At 39.9% G+C, this 24,766-nt stretch overlaps 1 protein-coding gene across 2 annotated transcripts in view; it reads right to left on the bottom strand.

The window, feature by feature from the left end:
* The window catches only part of LOC130683922 (nucleosome-remodeling factor subunit BPTF-like), a 46,001-nt gene extending 31,467 nt beyond the window's left edge, over nt 1–14,534 (bottom strand). Inside the window, exon 1 of one of the 2 annotated variants that reach the window (XM_057503219.1) lies at nt 14,399–14,534. The gene's annotated coding sequence lies outside the window, so the exon portion shown is untranslated. The remainder of the gene's footprint in view (nt 1–14,398) is intronic. The other variant, XM_057503217.1, reaches the window with a different exon arrangement.
* Nucleotides 14,535–24,766: the final 10,232 nt, after the last annotated feature.

Genomic DNA, 24,766 nt, shown 5'->3' with positions numbered 1-24,766 from the left:
CTCCACTCCAAAACTACTAGAACTGATAACAAAATACAGCAAAGTTGCAGGATACAAAATTAACACACAGAAATCTGTGGCTTTCCTATACACTAACAATGAACTAATAGAAAGAGAAATCGGGAAAACAATTCCTTTCACAATTGCATCAAAATGAATAAAATACTTAGGAATAAAGCTAACCAAGGAAGTGAAAGACCTATACCCTGACAACTATAAGACACTCTTAAGATAAATTAAAGAAGACACTAGCAAATGGAAACTCATCCCATCCTCTTGGCTAGGAAGAATTAACATCATCAACATGGCCATCCTGCCCAAAGCAATATACAGATTTGATGCAATCCCTATCAAATCACCAACAACATTCTTCAACGAACTGGAACAAATAGTTCAAAAATTCATATAAAAACACCAAAGACCCCAAATAGCCAAAGCAATCCTGAGAAGGAAGAATAAAGTCGGGGGGGGGGTCTCGCTCCCCAACTTCAAGCTCTACTACAAAGCCACAGTAATCAAGACAATTGGGTACTGGCACAAGAACAGAGCCACAGACCAGTGGAACAGAATAGAGACTCCAGACATTAACCCAAACATATATGGTCAATTAATATATGACAACGGAGCCATGGATATACAATGGGGAAATAACAGTCTCTTCAACAGATGGTACTGGCAAAACTGGACAGCTACATGTAAGAGAATGAAACTGGATCACTGTCTAACCCCATACACAAAAGTAAATTAGAAACGGATCAAAGACCTGAATGTTAAGTCATGAAACCATAAAACTCTTAGAAAAAAACATAGGCAAAAATCTCTTGGACATGAACATGAGCAACTTCTTCATGAACATATCTCCCTGGGCAAGGGAAACAAAAGCAAAAATGAACAAGTGGGACTGTATCAAGCTGAAAAGCTTCTGTACAGCAAGACACCTTCAATAGAACAAAAGGTACCCTACAGTATGCGAGAATATATTCATAAATGACAGATCTGATAAAGGCTTGACATCCAAAATATATAAAGAGCTCATGCACCTCAACAAACAAAAAGCAAATAATCCAATTAAAAAATGGGCAGAGAAGCTGAAGAGACAGTTCTCCAAAGAAGAAATTCAGATGGCCAACAGACACATGAAAAAATGCTCCACATCACTAGTCATCAGAGAAATGCAAATTAAAACCACAATGAGATATCTCCTCACACCAGTAAGGATTGCCACCATCCAAAAGATAAACAACAGCACATGTTGGCAAGGTTGTAGCGAAAGGGGAACCCTCCTACACTGCTGGTGGGAATGTAAATTAGTTCAACCATTGTGGAAAGCAGTATGGAGGTTCCTCAAAAAGCTCAAAATAGACATACCATTTGACCCAAGAATTCCACTTCTAGGAATTTACCCTAAGAATGCACTAGCCCAGTTTGAAAAAGACAGATGCACCCCTATGTTTATAGCAGCACTATTTACAGTAGCCAAGAAATGGAAGCAACCTAAGAGTTCATCAGTAGATGAATGTATAAAGATGTGGTACATATACACAATGGAATATTCTACAGCCATAAGAAAACAGATCCTACCATTTGCAACAACATGGATGGAGCTAGAGGGTATTATGCTCAGTGAAATAAGCCAGGCAGAGAAAGACAAGTATCAAATGATTTCACTCATATGTGGAGTATAATAAAGAAAAACTGAAGGAACAAAAAAGGAGCAGAATCACAGAACCCAAGAATGGACTAACAGTTACCAAAGGAAAAGGGACTGGGGAGGATGGGTGGGAAGGGAGGGATAACGGTGGGGAAAAAGAAAGCAGGTATTCCGATTATCATGTATAATTAGCACGTAGGGGGTAGCATGGGGAGGGCTGTGCAACACGGTGAAGACAAGTAGTGATTCTGTAGCATCTTACTACGCTGATGGATAGTGACTGTAATGTGGTGTGGTGGGGGGACTTGGTGAAGAGGGGAGCCTAGTAAACATAATGTTCCTCATGTAATTGTAGATTAATGATAACAAAAAAAAAAAATTTTGAACAGATATGGACATAGGCCTAATGGCATGTGAAGGTCAAGACAGAGTTTTGGGGAACACTTCTATAAGCCAAATATTGCCAAAACCCACCAGAAGCTAGGGGAGAGGCATGGAGCAGACCCCAGGCCACAGCCCTCAGCAGGAACCCAGCTGGTGACACTTCACTCTCAGACCTCTAGGCTCCAAACTGTGAGGATACACGTCTATGGTTTAAACAATCCAGTGTGTAGTAGTATGGTACAGCAGAGCCTTACAAAGTAACATAGGTATCTATTTCCTTGTTTTTTTAAATAAAACTTCCCATTTTGGGAGTCTTACTCCTAACCCATCCTGCTGTTTCATGGAACAGGTAATTGCTAAAAATTTCCACTATTTTCAACATGGAAACCCACAGACGACCATCTCTATCTAAACTGACATAATCTGTGGCCTATTTTCCCCACTCTTTCTAGGTGTTGAGGCCATAACTGGCCGCATTCTATCTTTTCCTCAAATGTCCCAGGATCTTTCCTGCACTAAGGCCTTTAGCCACTTTATTTCCTCTATTAGAAATACTCTTCCACTCCCTCTTGTGCTGCTTAACTCCCACATAATCTTCATTTTTTAGTTTAAGTACCATCATTGCATAACTGCTAGCTTCTTCCTGCTATACAATTGCTAAAACACCAGTTCAGCTCACTTGTATCCTTGTTACCAAATCAATTGTTGGTATATTTGATATAATCATGGCATAACAATATCTGTCACTCTTCTGAAGCTGGAATTTTCAAAGAAGGAAGATACAAGAGGCTGAAGATGTTAATAGTGTAGACTATTTGTAATCAAACACTCGGTGCAAATCCAGATTTCTCAGGTAACAGGCTTTGGGTAACTTTGGGGAAAATCACTAACCTCAAACTCATCTGGTGCATGATGTACTTCACAGAGTTGTTGAGAGAATCAAAGGGAATAATTTACATACATCACTTGCACTAGTATATATGATACTTGCTGAGACTTCTATTGATAGAGTTACCTCAGTGCCAAGGCCATACTAAGTGTTTAAATAAATATTTGCTGCATAAGAATTTTCTCGATTCATTACTTTGTTTTAGAGTGGCTAATGGTAGGATTTTTAGACACAAAAATTAGTTGAAAATAAAAGTCAGTTTGTCCACTCAAGCACAACATATTGGTGGTATATTTCCCATTTACATATATGTGAACTTGTATAAAAAATCCAAGAGAAATGCTGACTTTCAGTGAAGCAGGTCAACACAAGGAGGAAATGTGATATGACACTATGTCATTACTGTGTATGTGTATGCATATGTCTTAGTCTGGGACTCACTGGAAACAGATTGCATGCTAAATTGGGAAGGTTAAGGAATGAATGTGCACCTAGTGACAACATTGACAAAAATGAGAAAAGAGATAACAGATAGATAGATGATTGATAGTTTAGATAGATCTACATACATACAGACGATAGATTAGATAGATTAGATACATAGATGATAATAGACAGATGATAGATAAGATAGATAAGATAGATAAATAGATAGACAGATATAGATAGATGGATAAATAGATAGATAGGCAGGCAGATAGGAAATCATTAATACTAAACAAAGCTATCACTCACTCAAGATCATCTATGTGCTTCCTTACAGGAGACTCACTTGAGATCCAAGGACACAGACAAACTACAAGTTGAAGGGGTGGGGACAGGTACCCTATACAAGTGAAACTGGAAAAAAAAAAGGGATTCTGTTTGAGTCCACAGAGAGACAGTAAGTAGAAAACAGCCCTTCCAGCCATGGTGAATTCTTTTTGTTTGGTTTTAGCAATATCCAGTCATAGATTCAGTGGTACAGCGAAGCCCTTCTCATTTTTTCTGACCTCCACAACTGAATTGCTGTAATAATATGTGTTTGGGCTATTGAAATCAGTGGATTTTATGATGTTTATGAATGTAAAGACGCAATAACTAGATAAAGAGGGAAGTTTGGACACTCAAATAAACACGTCACTCAACAACATACACTTTGCTCCCAACTGCTCCTGTCTAGAACTTGGTGTTCCTTTTTATTTGTCCCTCCTCCTATCAGCAGTGACGCCAATGTCCCTCAAACATGGTGGTGAGCAAAGCACCAAGTTTACTTTTCTGTCTACAACAGGCCCAGAGGAAGGATACTTGTGGTCTTCAGGGAGCACTTAGTCAATGAATGTGGCTAGAACACAGTCAGCAAGTGATAAGGAGGTAAAAGAGGACAGAGGACAGAGATATGGGTTGAAGTCCCTGCACCACCATTTACTGGTTTTGTAAGCACACGCGGCTGACACGACCTGCAGGTGTCTCAGTGAACCCAGTGCTGTCTCTATGGCCTAGTTACCTTGCAAGATTTTTTGGAAGCATAATGTAGGGAAGTAACATATAAGCTATGTTGTTAACTGTTCTGTACATAAGGATAGATGGGCAGACAAAAAGATGATGATAGACAGATAGAAAGATGGATAGAAAGATGACAGATGATTAGATAGATACATGATAGATAATAGATGATACAGATATAGATACATATCGATTAAAACAAAGCTATTGCTCATAACCAGGAGAGCAATGATGAAAGCAGAGAGCGAAACTACAAACAAAAAGGAAGAATGAAATCCAGTTTAAAAAGTGCAATAAGCAGCCATAAGAAAACAAATCCTACCATTTGCAACAACATGGATGGAGCTAGAGGGTATTATGCTCAGTGAAATAAGCCAGGTGGAGAAAGACAAGTAGCAAATGATTTCACTCATATGTGGAGTATAAGAACAAAAGAAAACTGAAGGAACAAAACAGCAGCAGACTCACAGAACCCAAGAATGAACTAACAGTTACCTACCAAAGGGAAAGGGACCGGGGACAAAGGGAGGGAAGGGAGGGATAAGGGCAGGAAAAAAGAAAGGGGGCACTACAATTAGCATGTATAATGTGGTGGGGGGACACGGGGAGGGCTGTGCAACACAGAGAAGACAAGTAGTGATTCTACAGCATCTTACTACGCTGATGGACAGTGACTAATGGGGTATGTAGGGGGGACTTGGTGAAGGGGGGAGCCTAGTAAACATAATGTTGCTCATGTAATTGTAGATTAATGATAACAAAATCAAAAATAAATTAATTACTTCTGGCAAGTATATTGTAAAATCAAAGCAAGGTTTAAAAATAAACTAAGGTCAACTGTTCAAAACCTCCTAAATATAAAAAAAGTCTTTAAATTTCAACTGCTTGATGAAAGTAGTTTTTAAGTTGTAATCAGAGACCAATAATCAAAGCATAATAAGCCTATTTTTTTATTAAGACAAACTCCTGAAAAACAAGATACTTTGATTTTATGTGGCAATCTTTAAGAAAAAAATCTCAATTACACGAATCTAAAAGTCACACAACTAGAAGCTATTCCTGGGATCATTTTAAATTTGTGCTTCAGAAAAACAAAACCTAAAATAATTACCTGTGAGCATTAAAAAATCAAATACTTAATCAGGTTTATATTTACTGTTTGCAAAATAAAATTCTAATGTACTGATACAGAAAACAAAATGACAATAAAATCAGTAACAACAAAAAGAACACCCAAGTAGATATGACTGTAGCAGGAGTTCAGAATCTCAGAGCAGGTTTCATTACAAACACTTAACTGTGTGTCACTTGAAAAGAGTATTTATTCAGTCTTGAATAACCTTGATGCAAGTTGCTAATGACCACATTACTATGATGATACATTAATAACAAATTTTCAGAAAACCATGACTAAGTAGTTAACAGTTCCAGCTGAACAAATCAAATTAAATACTTCAAACATCCTATTGTTACCTGGAATGCAAACACAACCCTTATTTCCTTTATCGAAAATTCGATATAATTCTTACTAAATAGGTAGCTTTGATTATGTAATGCATGTGACAAAACAAAATTTTAAATTAGAAATTATTTAAACTATCTCAAAGATCATGACTATCTTAGTTCAACACAATGGGGTCAAATTTAGAGAGTAATGGAATAGAAATATACGGGTGAAGAAAATAAATTTGAAATTTTGCTTCATTCAAGGTAACTTTTATCATTAGTCATCAAATTTTAGATTAGTTTATAACTCAATCAAAAGGGCAGGGACAAAAACCAAATACTATCACCCTATGAGTTAGAAAAAGACCCCTTCTGGGCCAACAAATGAGAATAAGTCACCTTTTCCTTCTCTAAGATGTATTTTAGCCCTACTTGTTCTCTCAGTCGGGCACTTTCGTGTAGGGCACACTTAGCCTAACAAACTGTACCTGGTAACTCTGTACAAGCAAAAAGCTTCAGAAAGGATTTCCCTGCCCCCTTGCAATTCTGAGAAAGTACAGAAGAGTTCAGTCCTCCATGACTTAAGAAATTCGTGCAAGATGAAGGAGGGAGGATGCTGGGAAGGGAACACAAGGAAGAAAGACTCCTCCTCTTATTTGCTCGCCTTCTCCTTGCAATAACTAAGCTTCACATAGTTATTTATATCCCATCTTTGACTCCAAAGTTATTTAATGTGACTTACAGAAACATTAGTAGTAGAATAGAATTCTTTCAAAATACAAATTAGTATGTATAAAGGGAAAATAAGAGGATGCAAGAAAGATGAAACACAAGGTAAAGCTGGAACACAGGAAACACCTAAGGCCTTGCACAACTCTAAAATGTGGGTGGTTCAGCTCTTAGCTTCTTAGCAATCCATGAAATGGGAAACAAGATCTAATTACAAAATTTTCATTCATTCCATATACGAAGTAATTTACAAACAGGCACCAGAGCTTTTCCTAGTGCTCAGAAGTAAGAGAAACTTCTTTACTTTTCAGTAACGGGACACTGGACAGTACTGTAATTTTCTAAACAGCATCTTTATATAAATTAAGTAATAGATTTCCTATGAAAGTTTCTTTTAACATTTCCTCAACACAGTTAGGGTCATAACATAAGGAAAGTTATCCAGAAAATGAACCATCTTGCTAGTAAACCTTCTACAATTTAATCTGGGGTTATATGTATTCATTTATTGGATTTGAAACATTTTTTATACAGTGTATTGCTTTTAGTAAATAGTTACACCAGAAGGTATTCATCTGGGACTTTAAACAAATACTAACAATCCTCAGGATGTTTGTTAAATTCATAGCCCATTTTCATATTCCAAAGTCCTATTTCATTTTCTAAATTCAGGTTCTTCTGATGGATGAGTAAGTAAAATGGTCACGCAAGCGACGACTGGCTCCAGATCAGATGAAGACGACACTAATACACAGGTCCAAACACTTCAAGGAGATCTCTTTTTAAAATTTAAATCAGTCCCTCTCTTACTTTTCCGGGGGGCCTTCTATTATCCTGCTTAATTCAGCAACCTGGGAGCCCAATCTGTGATGATTTTTATTCCTCCTCAATTTGGTATTTCTAACCAAGAAATGGTAAAGAAATCTAACTTAAGAGTTTCTAGATTGATTATCTTCCCATTCAGTCTACACCAATTAAGATTCATTTTAGAGTATGAATCTTTACACACTTTTGCAGGTTTTATTTTTACGTTACTGGTGGGGAAGAAAAGAGTAAAGTTAGTATCAAGAGAATTTCCTATCTCCCATTTTATCATACAAGAAAAAATAAGGTCCACAATGGCAGCATCTCAATATACCATATATCTGGGCTTAATACTACTAAAATTTAGCAATGCTACAATCTGATATTTAATAGGCAGTAGCAAATTGTATCTTCCATTACAGTTGGGTTTCCTCTTCTCTGTCTCCCAAAGATGCCAAATTTATATTCTCCTACTGCCCACATTATGGTCATGTTGTACCCCATTGCTTTCCTACCTCATTATCAGTTTAAATCTCACCACTTTCAGGATGCTCCTCTCTCAAAACCCTGGCTATTTGGGCCCACATAACCTTCTCATCCTATTTGATTTAGCTCTATATTACTCTCTAATTATTTTAGTATTTCCCTTACTAGATATTGGAATACCTAGTTTTTACGTTACCCACTATGAATAATGAAATGCAAATGCTCTGAGTACAAATTAACTTAATATGATGCATTAATCAACTACATACTTATAACAGTTTATGGCTGTTCAACATAACTAAGGTATTTATTAGGATTTCATCAAGTAAGCCAGAAGGCCAATTTTTTACCACAAAGGTAATTTCCAAATGGCATACAATCAACCCATATTACATCAAACCTTAGGCTCTTCTACTTTCAAGCTTGTCAGAAGAATTTTAGTTGTGAGGACAACTTTTGAGAACACTACCAAAAACCATAGATTTTATAACTTATTGTCAGACCTCAAAATGACTAAGATTAAATAACAGTGGTATCCAATAAAGTTTGATCCATATTTGAACTCATATACATAACCCAGAGTCAGGCAACCTCTTCTATTATTAAATGAACTCTTCCAGTGTGTAGCCACTGAAATTTGTTATTTCTGAATTTCCTGTTTTATGAAAATTCAAACCTTAGTGATCTCAACCTACAATCTGTAGTATTGCGAAAGGTAATCGTATTTACATTTGGCATAATATGTACACTTGTTTAACATTTTTCTTGCAATTAAAAACACTTTTACATTTAAAAATATGTTGGAAAGCATATGCTTAAGAAGCTCAGTATTAATTTTAAGCGTAAATCAATCAATATTATATTCTATTAATTTAGAAAGTTATAGGATAATTAGAATGATTTTACATTAACCACTTAAAATTGTTTACTTCAGAGAATAAAAGTAGGAAACATAGCTATAATATAAATTGAAAAGCTTTTACCAATTTAACAAGAATGTAATTCAATTTCTCTTTTTCTTAAAAGACAAACTATAAAGAATAAACCAAAGAAAGCTACAAATATGTGTGTATTCATTTAATGCAACATAATAGATACACACAGAGCCTGTGAGAATACAATATTCATTTTGCTGCAGAGGAGCATACATTGCACAACAATGAGATTTGCTAATGAAATCAACCATCAACCTGGAATACATATGTATTAAACCAAGACCTCAGTGTCATTTTCTTTTTCTGTCTTTCATTTTTTTCTTGACCTTGTCAGTATTTTTGTCCTTTAGATTCTGGAACTTTGGTAAAGAAAAATCAAGGCTATAATGTTGTAGTGTAGTGTTTTTTATTCATCACATTTATTTTTAATGTACATTCCAACTGTTCTGCTTCTATCAGCACTATTACAGTATCTTTGAGGAAAAAAAAATCAATGGATGCTATCAGAAGAAACAAAGGAAGTTTATTTCTATTCAGAATTGCAACATCTAACAAATTCCACATGAAAACTTTTATAGCAATGTTAGTAACTACTTGATAAGGAATAAGAATATTTTTAAGTCACTTTTGTAATGTAATTCCACCAGCAATTTCTACTACTGACAATTATTAAGTGAAATAATATAGGGCTGACATAATAACTATCAGTATGAAAATTATTCTAATGTGTTTAGATAAAAATTGTAATTTTCCCCCAAAACTGCTCTGCTGTCCTGGTCTACAAAGTTAATTACTAATTTCCATTTATCAAAAGTAAATAATTCTGAGTTTTCTTAAAAAACTATTATTTAAATCTATGATTTAGTATTATAATTTTCTATAAAAGCACAAAAGACTATGAAAATAGTTGATATTATATATTTTAAATAAAATAATTAATGACCCTCAAAATTGATTTATTTCTTTTTGAGTATAAGCTATTTAGCTAAATAACTGTCTCACTGGTTTACACAAATTAGGTTTTCAATTCACATGTGCTACAGATAAAATTAACAGCTTAACCTGCTGTGGCATATAATTGCTGTTAATTCATGATAATAACAATTGCTTTAAAAAAAGGCAGTACTTATACCAACTAAAACAGCCTCAGCCAAACAAAATTAAGCACATGCGTGCAGTGACCAAGAGGACACCTGGAGCTGTGAGCAATAACAATGGTTTCTCCCAACCTGCCCTTTCCCTTGACTTAGTTTGGTTTCACTGGAATTTGTTTCTGGAGGGGAATCCCCCACCCCTTACTCCTGGAGCTACAGCCAAAAATTTCTATTAAAATGGCAAAATATAAATCAGACTGTAGAGAAACAGGCAGTTTAAGCAAATGTCTATTGTAATAATGAAAACCTGCTATCTAGGACCAAGACTGCAGTCCTAAAATGTGGTGTTAGGCTTTGGAAAGTCAGCTAGCTCCTTGCTACTCAAAATGTGGCCCACAGTCCACTAATGCTAAAACTTTTTTTTTTTTTTAATAATAATTTGAAGCCCCAGCCTACATGTACTGAATCAGAATTTTACACACATTAAAATTTACAAGCCATGATCCTGAAAATTCTTCAGCCTACCTAACAATTTGTATACCAATTCCAGTAATTTCTGATATTCTAACAACTCCTCAAAAATACAAATTCAGATACAGAATATTCAGAGAACAGACAGCTTACCTGCTATACCTAAAGCCCATTACATATCATTTGCTTTACTTTTTCAAGTCTCATATTCATTATAAACTACTGATCTGCAGTTTGTGGTAATAAAGGAGTAAGAGGGAATATTATCTTTTTGTAAGATCTTGGAAAATCTTAAATATATGGATAAAGTTGAAGTATTTACACTCAGCGACTATTTTAAACAATTTCATCAGAAGAGTCTTTCCTAGATAAAATCTTGTTTACGAAGGAGCCCAGTATAGTAAAATATAAATAAAAGGCTGTGCTTTGGGGCAGGGAAGGAATCCAGCAGCAGCCAAAGCAACCCAACAGAACCAACTCACTGGATTCCTCAGAGTGCAGTTTGGAAAACTCTGCCTTAAAGGAACTACTTAAAAGTCTAAAAACAAACTGAATAACTGTTACACTAATTACAAGTAAAGTTCATTATTGATCAAAGTGAACCCTAAAGATCTCTTTATAGAAACCTACTATTTGATTTAGTTTAATTTATTCTATAGTGTTTTAAAGAGCACTAGATATAAGTATATAATTAAGCATCTTTTCTAATTCAAATTGATCTCCCAAAATAGTCTAATTGCTGAGGTTGGTTTTAATTAACATACTATTTTCAACTGAAGTTAATAGCATGCCTACCATATATAAGACATTATGTTAAGTTTTACAAAGGCAATATAAATGGACAAAGTAGTCTACTTATCACCTTGGAAAGATAACACAATACATGGAACATAGTAAGTGCCAAAAAATCTATGTAAGTATAGTAGAATGGGAGCAAAATTAATTGCAGGTGTTAGAAAAGGCTTCATGGAAAGATGCCTCCTGAAGCAGGCCTTGAAAAGTATGTAGGACTTAGAAAGGCAAAGAAGGCTAAGTGGAAGAACTAGGAAAAAAGGCATCACAAGCGGAGGTAAAACTTGTTTGAGGAACAGAGGCTGAAAACATTGGGTTTATTCACAGAAGAGCCTGAAGTCACTTGCAAGCTGCCAATAACAAGAATCTTGAGTTGTTCGTTTTATAGCAATAGTACCTACAAAACTCAAGGGTCAGTATACCTGTATAGTATAGTAAAAGCATTAAATATCAACTATATGAATGAATTAATAAATGCAGGTAATCTAGTCTGGCTGTGTATAGGGCATATGCAGAAAATAGTGGTTGAAAAGGTAGTTTAGGACCTTATAATAGATAACCCTGAATACCACATTAAGTGTTTAAATTTAACACTGCAAACAATGGTAAACTACTTACATGAGAAATAGTGATCTAGCAGTTTCAAGCACGATGGATTGGAGCAGGAAGAGATTTCCAATAGAGAGATTGCAATATTCACTCTGGTGCAATAGTTTAGGTAAGAAGGGTCTCATCTAAAGTTGTAGCAGTAGAGTCAAAAATACGGAGATGATTATGAATGAGATAAAATGAATCAAAAAATTTTCTTACTTCGTGGCTGTGCAAAGAAGAGCTAGAAATAAAAAAAATGTAGAAGTAAAATCTACTGGACTTTATAGCAAGTTCTATACAGAGGAAGTGGGAAGGCAAAAAACAAAGAAATCCCAAAGATGAGCAAAAATGTAGAGCAGTAAATCTCTTACGCACTGGTAGTGCCAACTGGTATAAACACTGTATAAAAATATTAAGCAATACATAGTAAAATCAAAGCTGTATGCCATTTCCATCACAGCAATTGCACTTCCAGATATAGAATCCAGAAAAGTTCTCATCCATGTGCACAAGAGGTCATAAACAAAAATGTAAATTTCAGCACTATTTGTATAGTGAAATATTGGAAAAATAAATTAAAAGGTTGTGGTATGTTTGTAAAACAAAGTAATATATACTAGTTAAAATGAATGAACTAGAGCTACACATATTAACATGGATATACATCTTTAGTATATAAACACAACCACCTGAGGAAAAAGTTGTATTTACTTCTTATTCATCATTTTTAAGACAGAGCAATCCTAAATAAACCAGTGAAAAAAGGAAATGGGTATGTCTTATGAATGATCGATGAAACAAGTCTCTGGAGGACAAAGAAAAGGATGAAAATCCAAAAGCACGTCTTGGGTTTGTTTAGTGGGGGGATGAAAGAGGGTTTTTTTTGTTTCTACAAATGTTAAGACTTGAAACCATAAAACTGGAGAAAGAATAGGTAGTAAGCGCTTGGATGTTGGTTTCAGCAAATTTTTTCTGAGTATGTCTCCCCAGGCAAGGGAAACAATCGCAAAAGTAAACAAGTGTGGCTACATCAAACTAAATGGCTTCTGGGCAGGAAATGAAACCCTCTAAAAGACAAAAACGAAACCTACTTGTTAGGCAGGAAATCAGCCATGCAGGGGATGGAAAGAGAAAAAGGCCAGAAAGTCCACTAAAAAGACCCAAAACTAATCAATTAAAGCTCAAAAAGCCAAGAGCAACTTAATTACTTCTTGGCAAATAGTGAATCTGTGGCATCTTATAACACTGATGGACAGTGACTGCAGTGGGGTATGATGTGGGGGGTCGCGACAATATGTGAATGTAGTAACCACATTGTTTTTTCATGTGAAACCTTCATAGGAGTGTATATCAATGCCTTAATAAAAATTTTTAAAGAATAATCTTACCTGTTTAACTTCCTGGGTGTTAAAATGCAACTTTATCTTTAAGATGGGATGCTTCCTGCCTTTTACTATGTTGTTTGTGGCTGGGCTTACTCGCCATATTAATTGCCCAGGTTATACATCACTTGATTAGGGGCTGGAGGAGGAAAAGCAGCATCTGGGCAAAGTTAAAGATAAGCTGGGCCTTTTAGCAGGCTAAAGTAAATTTTACAACAGCCTTATTTAATTGACACAATGAAGACATGGGCTACTTGGAGGTATTTTCTTATCCGGGGGATGTTTACACAAACATTCCAGGCCGGGTTACTCTTGGCTTTTTAGTTTTAACTAATCTTCACTGAAGAATGCTTATACTCCTAATTTGGTATTTTACTTTAGAGAATTAATGTGACTGACTTTGCTGAATTGTTTAATACGGAGTTTTGGTGTAGGGGTCTTTGGTTTCCAGAGGCCCTCACCCTACTCTGACTATAGCCACAGTCCCCGTCTCAGAATCTCTGTGGCTAGTTATAAATGACTCAGCTGCAGATTACAAACCGAAATGACAGAAAGATATGGATTTCTAAATACAAGAAAATGCACTGTCAGTTCCCAGACCAAAGCAAAGAAACTTCATTCCCAAATAATACGAGAGGTGCCTCATGAAAAAAATTTTTTGATTCTAAAAGTGCTGCCACCGGGCGGCCTCTCGCCCGCCGCGGGTCACACTTGAACTTCAGCTATGCAGGCCCTCGCCCTCGAGGCCCCCACCGAGAAAATCCACACACGGCACAACGCCCACCGGCCTCCCCGTCTGCGCGGCCCATCCCCACCCCTCCGCCTGCGTCCCCAGCCCGGGCGGCGGAAGCAGGTCGGCGGCGCGGCCCCGAGCCGGGCGGACGCGCGCCGCGGGGCGGAGGGCAGCCGCCCTCACCACCCAGGCCCGGACGGAGGAGCTGCGGCTCTGGCGGGCCCCTCTCCCCACGCCACGGCGAACTTCGCCGGCCGCTCGGTCGTCTGCCCCGGGCGCACCCACTCCGCTCCCTCCCTTCCAGCGCGTCCCCTCTGGCGGAGCGCGCCGACGCCCGGCGCCTGGCCGGGCCCTGCGAGCCCCCCACCCGCGTCAGCCGCTTCCCGGCCCCGCGGGCCAGGCCACGCGCTGCCCGCCGAGCCACTTGCACAGCCGCCCCTTCACCGGCTCCACCGAGACCTCATGCGGAGGCAGGGGTCCCCGCGCCCATCCCATCCGGGTCCGGCCGCGCCCCGAGGCCACGTACCTTCCAGCCCGCAAGGCCGTCGCTGTCGCCTTCACCCCTGAAGCGGGGCCCGCTCTGGACCCTCCGCCGCATATCCGCGGCAGCGGGAGCGGCTTATCTGCCGAGCTCTCGACGGCCTTGACGATGCGATCGGCAGGGGATAGGCTGCCCCATGCGCTGCGGTGGGACAAGCGGCTCTTGCCGAGGCCGAATGCAGGCCCGCAGCGGCTTCGGGGTTCCTGGTCGAGCCGCCCGACGGCGCCAGGGTGGAGGAGGCAGAGCTGGACTGGCTGTAGTCCGGCTGCGACAGCGGCTCGAAATCCGGGTCGATCTCCACCACCTGGGGCGCTTCGGCCACAGTGACTGCCGCACGCCGCACGCCGCACGCCGCACGCCGCGGGAGAGTCGAGAATGGGCGAGTGAGGCGCCGGGAGCCCAGCGGGCGCGAGGCGATCCGAGGCTGGGGTGAGGTCAGTGCAGCCAGCGCATGCGAGGCCGGGAGGATGGCGCCGCCGAGCACGGAGCGGGTCCGTCAACATCTGGTCTCCGCGGGCCCACTGCGCGGACGGGACGACTCAAGCTGCTCTTCCCCGGACCGGCAGACCGAAGCACGGAGGGAACGGTATAGACTGCTTCTCTCTGCGGTGCTCCGGACGTTACTGACTGATGAATACGGAGGCGGCGGCGCCTGCAGCTACTACGCAGCCGCCGGACTTACGTGATCTGCGCGCGCCCCCAATAGCTGTCCGCTCCGCGGCGCCGCGCGTTCATTGGCCGGGAGGACCGTCAGTAGGGGGCGGGCAGCCCCCGGAACAAGACAGGGATTCCCACTTTCCCCACTGTTATTCAACATAGTTCAGGAGGTCCTAACCACGGCAATGAGACAAAACAAAGAAATATAAGGCTTCCAGACTGGTAAAGCGGAAGTCAAACTGTCACTATTTGCAGATGACATGATAATGTACATAAAAAACCTAAAGACTCCACTCCAAAACTGCTAGAGTATCTGAATTCAGCAAAGTTGCAGGACACAAAATTAATACACAGAAATCTATTGCATTACTATACACTAACGATGAACTAGCAGAAAGAGAAATAAGGAAAATAATTTCATTCACAATTGCATCAAAAAGAATAAAATACCTAGAATAAACCTAACCAAGGAAGTGAAAGACCTATACCCTGAAAACTACAAGACACCCTTAAGAGAAATTAAAGAGGACACTAACAAATGGAAGCTCATCCCATGCTCTTGGTTAGGAAGAATTAATATTGTCAAAATGGCCATCCTGCCCAAAGCAATCTACAGAATTAATGCAAATTACCAACAGCATTCTTCAGCAAACTGGAACAAATAGTTCTAAAATTCATATGGGGATGCACATTAAAACCACAATGAGATATCACCTAACACCAGTTAGGATAGCCAACATCCAAAAGACAAACATCAACAAATGTTGGCGAGGATGTGGAGAAAGGGGAACCCTCCTACACTACTGGTGGGAATGTAAATCAGTTCAACCATTGTTGAAAGCAGTATGGAGGTTCCCCAAAAAACTCAAAATAGAAATACCATTTGACCCAGGAATTCCACTCCTAGGAATTTACCCTAAGAATGCAGGAGCCCAGTTTCAAAAAACCATATGCACCCCTATGTTTATCACAGCACTATTTACAATAGCCAAGAAATGAAAACAACCTAAGTGTTCATCAGTAGCTGAATAGATAAAGAAGAGGTGCTACATATGCACAATGGAGTATTATTCAGCCATAAGAAGAAAACAAATACTACCATTTGCAACAACATGGATGGAGCTAGAGGGTATTATGCTCAGTGAAATAAGCCAGGCAGAGAAAGACAAGTACCAAATGATTTCACTCATCTGTGGAGTATAAGAACAAATAAAAAACTGAAGGAACAAAACAGAAGCAGACTCACAGAACTCAAGAAAACTCACAGTTACCAAAGGGAAAGGGACCAGGGAGGATGGGTGGGAAGGGAGGGATAAGGGGGAAAAGGGGGCATTACTATTAGCACATATAATGTAGGGGAGTGGGGCACGGGGAAGGCAGTAGAGCACAGAGGACAAGTAGTGATTCTATGGCATCTTACTATGCTGATGGCAGTGACTGTAATGGGGTATGTGGGGGGGGACTTGATAATGGGGGGAATCTAGTAACCACAAAGCTGCTCATGTAAATGCATATTAATGATACCAAAAAAATGGGCATATAAAAAAATGAATAAATAAAAAAATCTCTGGCTGTGATAGTGGATTCATCCCTTTCTCCTTGCAGTCCTGTCAGTTTTTGGCTTATGAATTTTGATGCTTTGTTATTAGGCACATCACATTAACAATTATAATGTCTTCTTGGCAAACTGGCCCCTTTATCATTGTGTATTGGCCCTCTTTGTGCTTGATAATTTTCTTTGCTCTGAAGCCTGCTCTGCCTGAAATTAATATAGCTACTCAAGCTTTCTTTTGACTAATATTAGCATGGTATATCCTTCTCCATCACTTTAATCCATATGTATTTTCATATTTAAGGAAGATATCTTGTTTCTAGCTGGCTGGGTCGTTTTTCCATCCCGTCTGACAAATCTCTCTCTTTTAATTGGTGTATTTAGACCACTGGCATTTGAATCAATTATTGATATAGCAGATCATACCTACCATACTTGTTACTCTTTGTATCTGGTACCATTGCTCTTTGTTCCTTTTTTTGTATTTTACTTGTTTTCTGCCATTTGTGATATTAAGCATTTTAATGATTCTATCCAGACAATGATGTACTGGGTGATATTAATGGCAGTAAAAAAGCCTTTAATGATGTGGTGTTACAGTGTGGAGGAGGGGAAGCATTCCACAGTCTTGATTCGGTTTCAGTCTTACAGTAGCCTGTGCCCCTCAGCCATGCCCTCACCAGTACCTTTTAGTTTTATCCCCTACCTTAGGAGGCACAGAATAGATAAAAGGGGCTGGAGTTGGCTATTTCCCTGCCCCCAGGTCAGTTAGGCTCTGACAGAACTCCAAAGGGTTAAGCCTCCGGCAAAAGTTTCTTTGAAGGCAGGCCTTGGTAAGAATAACTGAATTCTCTGGTATATTTCAAAATTGTTCCTTTCCTCTCCACACTGCCAGAACCCCAAAGGGATTTTTTTTCTGATTATTATAGAACAACCTGGTAGAGCTGCAAGAGGTAAAACTCACAGAAGTATGGGGGCTTCCCTAGAGTCTCTGTCTCACAGACTTGTCCACGGTGAGCCTCCAGGTATTCACCAATTACAGTTCAGGTTTTCCTAACCTTCTGCACTGGCTTCCACAGAGCTTTCCACTCCTGTGGATCTCCAAAGGGATTTCATGAGCCAGGGTTTCTGTTCTGGTAAATTACTGTTCTCTGCATCTGCCTGTGACCTGCCTTGTAACCTCGCATCTCTGATGGACCTGAGAGAAGTGCCACTGATTTTTCAGTTTGGTCCAGTTTTCATCTGTTGCTGGACTAGAAACTAGAAGTCTTGTATGTTTCCTACAATGGAATAAAACATGTTAATTCTCAATATTTCTAAATGTTTTAGATTGCAGTGTATTAGCTATATCTAATGTTTACTATTTTTTTTTAAGGTTTACTATTTTTAAAACTGTATCTATACCTTTATAAGCTACAGGAAGAGAGTTTCTAATGTTTTGTCAGAAAATGTTTAAGGTCATGGAACAATCACATTTTTACTAATATTACTCATGCCTTCAAACAGATGTTTTCTTACTATATCCCGCTTTTCTAATATTTCTCAGCCCTCACCTGATCTCAATGTATTATTGAACTATCACCTCAATTTTCCTTGGGAACAACATTCAGAACTTTATGTTTAAAGTTATTTTTTATTTTCTATATTAATTCAGTTTCTACAGGTATCTTACCTTACCGTCCAATCTAGTTTTTGTGCTACGATAGGAATTAGGTGAGGTGTTATCAGGGAGACCGTATATATTGGGGAAAACCACTGATGAGTGACATGTTGCTTATTTTTTTCCTCTCTTTGTTGATTCTGGCAGCCCAAGATGCCCTTTTTTGATTTGACCCAACTGCCCAAATAAGGACACCACTATGGCAAAGACCTGCCTTTAGTTAATGTGTGCGTGTCAGGAATAGCTGGGTGATGAACACCAGGCCAAGCTTTTCTCCGTGAGTGTTTTGTAGCCGCTCCCAAAGCCCTTTCATTTGTCTCCTGCCAACACTGCTCAGGTGGCTGAGGCTCTCCAAGATGAGTGAGACCTCCTCTCTCCTGAGCTCATCTGTGGGCTCATGGCCCTGGTTTTTTCTTTCTCTCCATCCAATCATATTCACTCATACATTCCAAAAAGCCCTTTCTCTTTTTACCAATGTTGTTAGATCTTAATCACATACTTGCATATTCCTTTCTTAATTACAATGGAATATTGGAAGAGCAAATCATTAATTTTGAGCCTCATTGACCTATGACTCACACACCTCTCCCTTGGGCCTCAGCCTATGACATCCATTTGGCTTTCTGATATCTTTAATGTTCTAGATTTGTAATGATTTGGCTAATTCCCAAGTTGCGTGACAATAAGCAAGCAGTCAGCACTACAGAAGTGCAGCTTAGAGCCAGGGACCAGAAAGAAAGACTTGAAAACCTAGTAACCAGTAAGTTTTATTTGTGCTTTATGCAAGACCTTAGTGTGAATGGAAGTGGGAAAGAGCAGTTTAATCTAATCTAATCTAATATCACAGATCCTTGTACTGAAATGAAAAAAAAACCTACATAGTTCCTGGCTCAAGTCATTCTAATCTGCTTGTATAGACAGTAACACATAAGGAAAACAAACACTACTAAATGATGGAAACAATCAGTAATTAATTACCAGGTCAGGGAGCACAGATTAGACTGGCTATGTGATTTCACTAAAGGAGAATTCCAAAAAGCACTGGCTTCTTCTGGGAAGACTTCTTGAGAAAGACAGGGTTTGAGCTGAAACTTGAACAGATATGTAGGAAGGAGAACAAATGGCCTTCAAGGCACGAAACAAGACAGACACAGTGTCAGGAAGGAGCACAGAGGGTTTATGAAATGTGAGCAACCCTGGCTGATCAGGGGACTGGTACGTGATGGGGAACAGAGGGAGTGAGGCTGGCTGAGGCTGGTTAAATAAAATAGATGTAGATTGAAGAGGAAGAGGGTGGAAAGACAGAGAGAAACTGTGGAAAGCCCTTGAAGATGTACATCAGCATGATAATATTGGGAAATCAGGGGTACTTTGACACTACATGAATGTCTAATTTCAAATAAGCAGGGGGACACAATAAAAGAAACAAAGCACTGGTACACTTGATACAGGCCAAGACGCCAGACCCAGGAGGATACAGTGTTGCCACGTGTACACGTGCTGACAGAATTCAGTATAAGGGCTACCCCTGAGGAGTACAGAGGGGGGAAGATGTGAGAGAGAACATATTAGGCTGCTATAAATGCCTTATGATATCTTTTTCTGGCATTGAATACCTGGGTGTATAAACGTGTAGAAACTCACCTATGGTCAGGGCAATTAGTGTTTGTTGTTTGTGTGTATACCTTTAAAAAACTGATTGGGATCATGAGACTGTCAGTCCATGAAGGAAATTTTAGTCAAGGAATAGCCAAGGTATTAATGAAGTAGTAAGTTACAATCTGCTCAGACTGGACTAAAATGTCACTATTAGGAATAAGAGGCAATATGGGTAAGAAAAAAAGACCAATTTTGATGGTTGGATGAGATGGATACATTAGATGATTCTGCTTTCAATTTAAGAACTTTGGCAGTGTTTGGATACCTCTGGACAAAGAAAGAAGGCAAATACAATTTTATTGAGCATATGCCATTGCTCAATAGTCAATCCCTGGGCTATGTTTTATTCATTTAATATTACATCTTGTAACTAAGAAAGTGAATGTGAGGGAGGTAGCTGATTTTCATACTACAGGTTGAGGAACCTACCAATTAGCTCACATTCGTAAGAAGTTTGAAGTCAAAGGAAAGGAATCAAGAGGAAATGAATGGTAAGTGCCCAGAGCCATGAAACATACCTGGGAGCTCTCTCAGTAACCACCTGAGATGAAGCCAGGAAAGTTCTTGAGCTGTTTGAGAAGCACAATGAATCAAATAAAGGCAGAAGGCTAAACCCTGCATTCTACAAAGTGACAAATTTTAGGGCATGAAACAGTGAAACATTCTAACAAAAAAAAAAAAATCACATGCCTGCCCCAACACAGAAGTATCCTTAGCCCCATGCCAGCATTTGTCAAAGGCCTTCCACAAAATACAGCCCATCAGTCGAGTGAAGGTTGCTTTGCGGAAAGGGTTGTTGTCAAGTAAATCCGAGTAAGACTAAATTGAGCAAGTTAAATCAATGCTTCCCTCCAAAGCATCTCAGAGTCCATAGTGCAGCACATAAGGGGATGTGATGGGCAGCTTTTCCCAAATGCTTCAGACCTGCATTAATATCATCTAAAACCAGTGCTGTGCAAGGCAGAAACTGTGAGATGCTGCTCTCACCATGTAATATCATGTGCCATTCTCAAAATCCATTCTTTCTTATGCATTTGATCACATTGTTCCTACCACCTGAAATGCCCCACCTATGCTCCACATGCCAAAACTCTACCCATCTTTTAAGATCCAAGAGATAAGGAAAGGCTTGTAGTACCAAAAAGTGAGAGAAAGAAATCCTTTGATCTACATTCCCTGCCTAAGAAAAAAGAGAACCCTAAAACCCTAGCACAGTGCCCTTAATTCTGTGAGTGAGTGAGCACTGTAAGGGTCAGTGTGCTGCAATGTGTATATGGTATTTGATCTCAGAGATCTTCCTGGTGACTTTCATGAACCAACTTAATTATTAAAGAAGCCATTGTTTTTGCTTCAGCCCTCATAACCAGGGAATATTAAAGTTCCAATGCTCCTGGATATTGGCAAATCTACCCACCTCTTATCCCAGATAAGGAAGCTGAGCCCTTGATAGGATAGTTTATATAGATAAAAGATAAGGAAACAAGATAATGGCACATCTATCATTTAGACTGTGGATTCTGACATTTTGTACAATACCAGGACATTAGTTCTACTGATTTTGAGACAATGTGTGTCCTATCCATCCTTTTCTACCGCAGTGACTAAAAGAGGTGCAGTCAGGAGTCGTTCAAAAGTGAAAATAAAACTTTAGAAACTCCCAATTTATAAACCAAGGGAAATCTATCAGTCATGTTATTTAAGCTACTTGGACACTACTTATCAGCTACACTGGGGAACAGTGAGGTTCCTATGGGATTATTAGCATGTCAGCTTGTTCCATGGGCTTCCTCTTACGTCATGTTCAAGTCAATCAGTGATTACTTAGTGGAACTCCAGGGTGGGAAATCCAGGGGCAAAATACCTTTGAAACCAAAATCAGTCAAAGGGAGAAATAAAGTGGGAGAAACCCGTTCATTTCTTACAAGCAGTCCACTTTCACTCTCCTGTTGTCTCTCCCAACCCAGCTGCAGAAGAAGGTGGTGGTGACAGCCGCGGGGGGTCTGCGCCCTGGGTTATCATGTGGAGACCCTAACACTTCCCCCATTTGAGATCAGGTGGTAGCTCCCTGGACTTGTGTCCCTGTTTGGCACAGACACTCCAGCATTTTTTGTGAAGTGGTGAAACGGGATGCCGGGGAATTTAGTGTAAAGAGTATTTGTACTGACACTGCAAGTTTTCCGTAGGCTTGAAATTGCCGGAAAGTAATTTCAACTGCAAAATGACCATGTCAGTCCAAGAAGGAAAAAAAACAAGAAGAAAATCTGCACAACTCAGGTTAAATGATGAGTTTTAACACCCAGCACCAAAAGCCTAACTGAAAAGAAAAATAAATAATCACATGGGTTTTATAGAATTGTAATTTTCTACTCTTAAAACCTTGTTCAGAGGACCCAAAGACGAGAGAGAAACTGGGAGAAAGTATTTGCAAAATAAACATTTGATAAAGAATTTTTACTCAAGATATAAAAAATCCATAAAACAAAAAAGAACCATTAAAAAATATTTTACCATAAAAAAAAATCTTATCTTAGGATCCAAAATTGCTGCTCCAGTATTTAGACAACTGCTTTGAAAAACCATGTCCCAACAAAAACCACCATGTGATTTTACACAGCAGCTCTATTCATAATGGCTAAAAACTCACAGATATCAGAAAGTTCTTCAGTAGATGAATGGGGTAGCAGATTGGGGTACACCCACAGGAAGGGTAGCAGAATATGCCACCCCAAAATATGCCTCTTTGGCACAGGATTATGTTGGGCTGATTAACTTTTTAAAACAGCAGAGAGACTCTCTGGAAATTGAGAAGTTGCCCTGTTATAAGGAGCATTTGCATTTATGCAGGAAATCCACATGTGTAAGGGTGTGTCCCTCTGTACCAGGAGTGGAAGGCTAACTTAACCTCTAGAAGCTTCTACCAGTGGAGTTTGGCCTCGGCTCAACTCTGCATGACAACCATGCACTTGTGTTTATTCTGCTTTGCCTGATAACCCCCCAGTTAACTAGCTTCTCTCCTCCCCTAACACCTTTCTTGTGCTTAGCTGAAGATAGATTTTAAGGTGGTAAATTAGGTCACTTTGGGGAGTTACTCAGTGTTCCTGGGCATCTCCTATGCAGACAGGAAGTACACATGTCATTACATTTCTGTCTGCTTTTCTCCTGCTAAGCATTCTTTAATTCTGGGCAGGAGGAGCAGCTGTCTCAGGCAGGAACCAAGAAGCGCAGGGGGGGATACTATTCTGCCTCCCCTACACAAGCAATGGAAACTATTCAGCAACAGAAAGGAAGGAACCGCCAACCCGTGCAGAGACGTGGGTAAATCTGCGTGCATGATGCTAAGTGACAGGAGCCAACCTGAAGAGGCCACACACTGTGGGACCCCGTGTACATGACGCTCTGGACAAGGCACAGCTACGGAGGCGGTAAACGGGTCATGGTGTGGAGTCTGGAGTGTCCCATGGGACACTCTAGTGATGGCCACTGGCCACTATGCTTTTGTCTAAACCCATAGATCCTTAGAGCCCAACAATTAAATCATAATCTATTCAAATTAAGTTAGTTAGGATGTGAGAGTGTCACAGGGTAAATACAAAATTTAACAAAGAATCTAACTGTATTAGAAATGTCTGGGGAAAAGCTCACTGCTGGTGGTGAGACAGGGTGCTGACCTGGGGACACCGGGAAATGGGCAGAGTCTGTAGACTAAAGGGAGGATGTACTGCACAGACAGCGGACTGTGTTTTATCAGCTACTTCCATGTGGGTCCTCACTGACAACCCTGAAAACCCTACATCTGTAATGTGGGACGAGAAGTGGATTAAGTGACAGACAGTCGGAGCCAGGGTTCTCCCTGTTGGAGGGGGAAGTTACAGGTAAGCAAGGGGAGAAGGTTACAAGATCTATGCGATCACAGATCAGGTTGAAGATGTCGATACAAATGCACCTGCAGCTTAATGTGGATGTGGGGAGCTCCACACAGAAATCTTCACAGTCAGGCACCTGTACATTGTGAACATTTTGTGAACATTGTGAGAGACAGACACGACTGGAGCCACGTCAGAACGGAGGCGCAGCAGCCGCCAAAGAGAAGCCACCTCACTGGCCTTTGTCTGACTGGGCCAAAACCTGTGCACTGGGCAGAACAGCAATCATCTGAGTGGCCAGCAGGAGGACAGGCATCTGACCACAAGTCTGATGGATATGGACTTCCTGAAGATACAGTCAGTGGTCAGTGTATAACCCAGAGTGGATCAACTTATTAAAACGCCCACAGAAAACTTTTCTCTTGGCTCATGTAACTGCCACCCCTCTTCCTTAACCTCATAAAATCCCTTTTTTCACCCTACAAGTGGGAACACTATTTGGGTACCTGCCTGGATCTGTGCTTTCCAAACTGAAATTCTTTAATCCCAGGTAAGCTCTACTTTGCCTCTGTTTGCAGCTCTTCCTTTCCAGGTTGACAACACAGTGACACACACACATTACCCACCCGTGTTGTCCACTGAGCACATTCAGCTCCCACATATGGGTTTTTAATACTCTTCTCTATTAAAGGAACAAGGGCACTCTGAAGAAAGAGCTGATACTAGAATTGAGACAGTAACTAGAGCACCTATGATAATATTGAAGTATCATGAAGTAAGGAAGCAGCCCCGCAGAAGAAAACCATAAAGATTGAATATGTGAAGGAAAACAAGCCAGCAGAACAAGTTCGCCACAGCGAGAGCAGGAATACCTAGGCAATCAAACACTGTAGTGCTGGGGTATCACTAAAAACCTAAAATAATGATCCAAGCGTTCACACTGGTAAGAAGAAATGCATATG

The sequence above is a fragment of the Manis pentadactyla genome, chromosome 5 (genome assembly GCF_030020395.1).
Source record: "Manis pentadactyla isolate mManPen7 chromosome 5, mManPen7.hap1, whole genome shotgun sequence".
Lineage (NCBI taxonomy): Eukaryota > Metazoa > Chordata > Mammalia > Pholidota > Manidae > Manis > Manis pentadactyla.
Note: the sequence above shows the minus strand (reverse complement) of the source record. Positions and strands in the feature narration are given on the sequence as shown.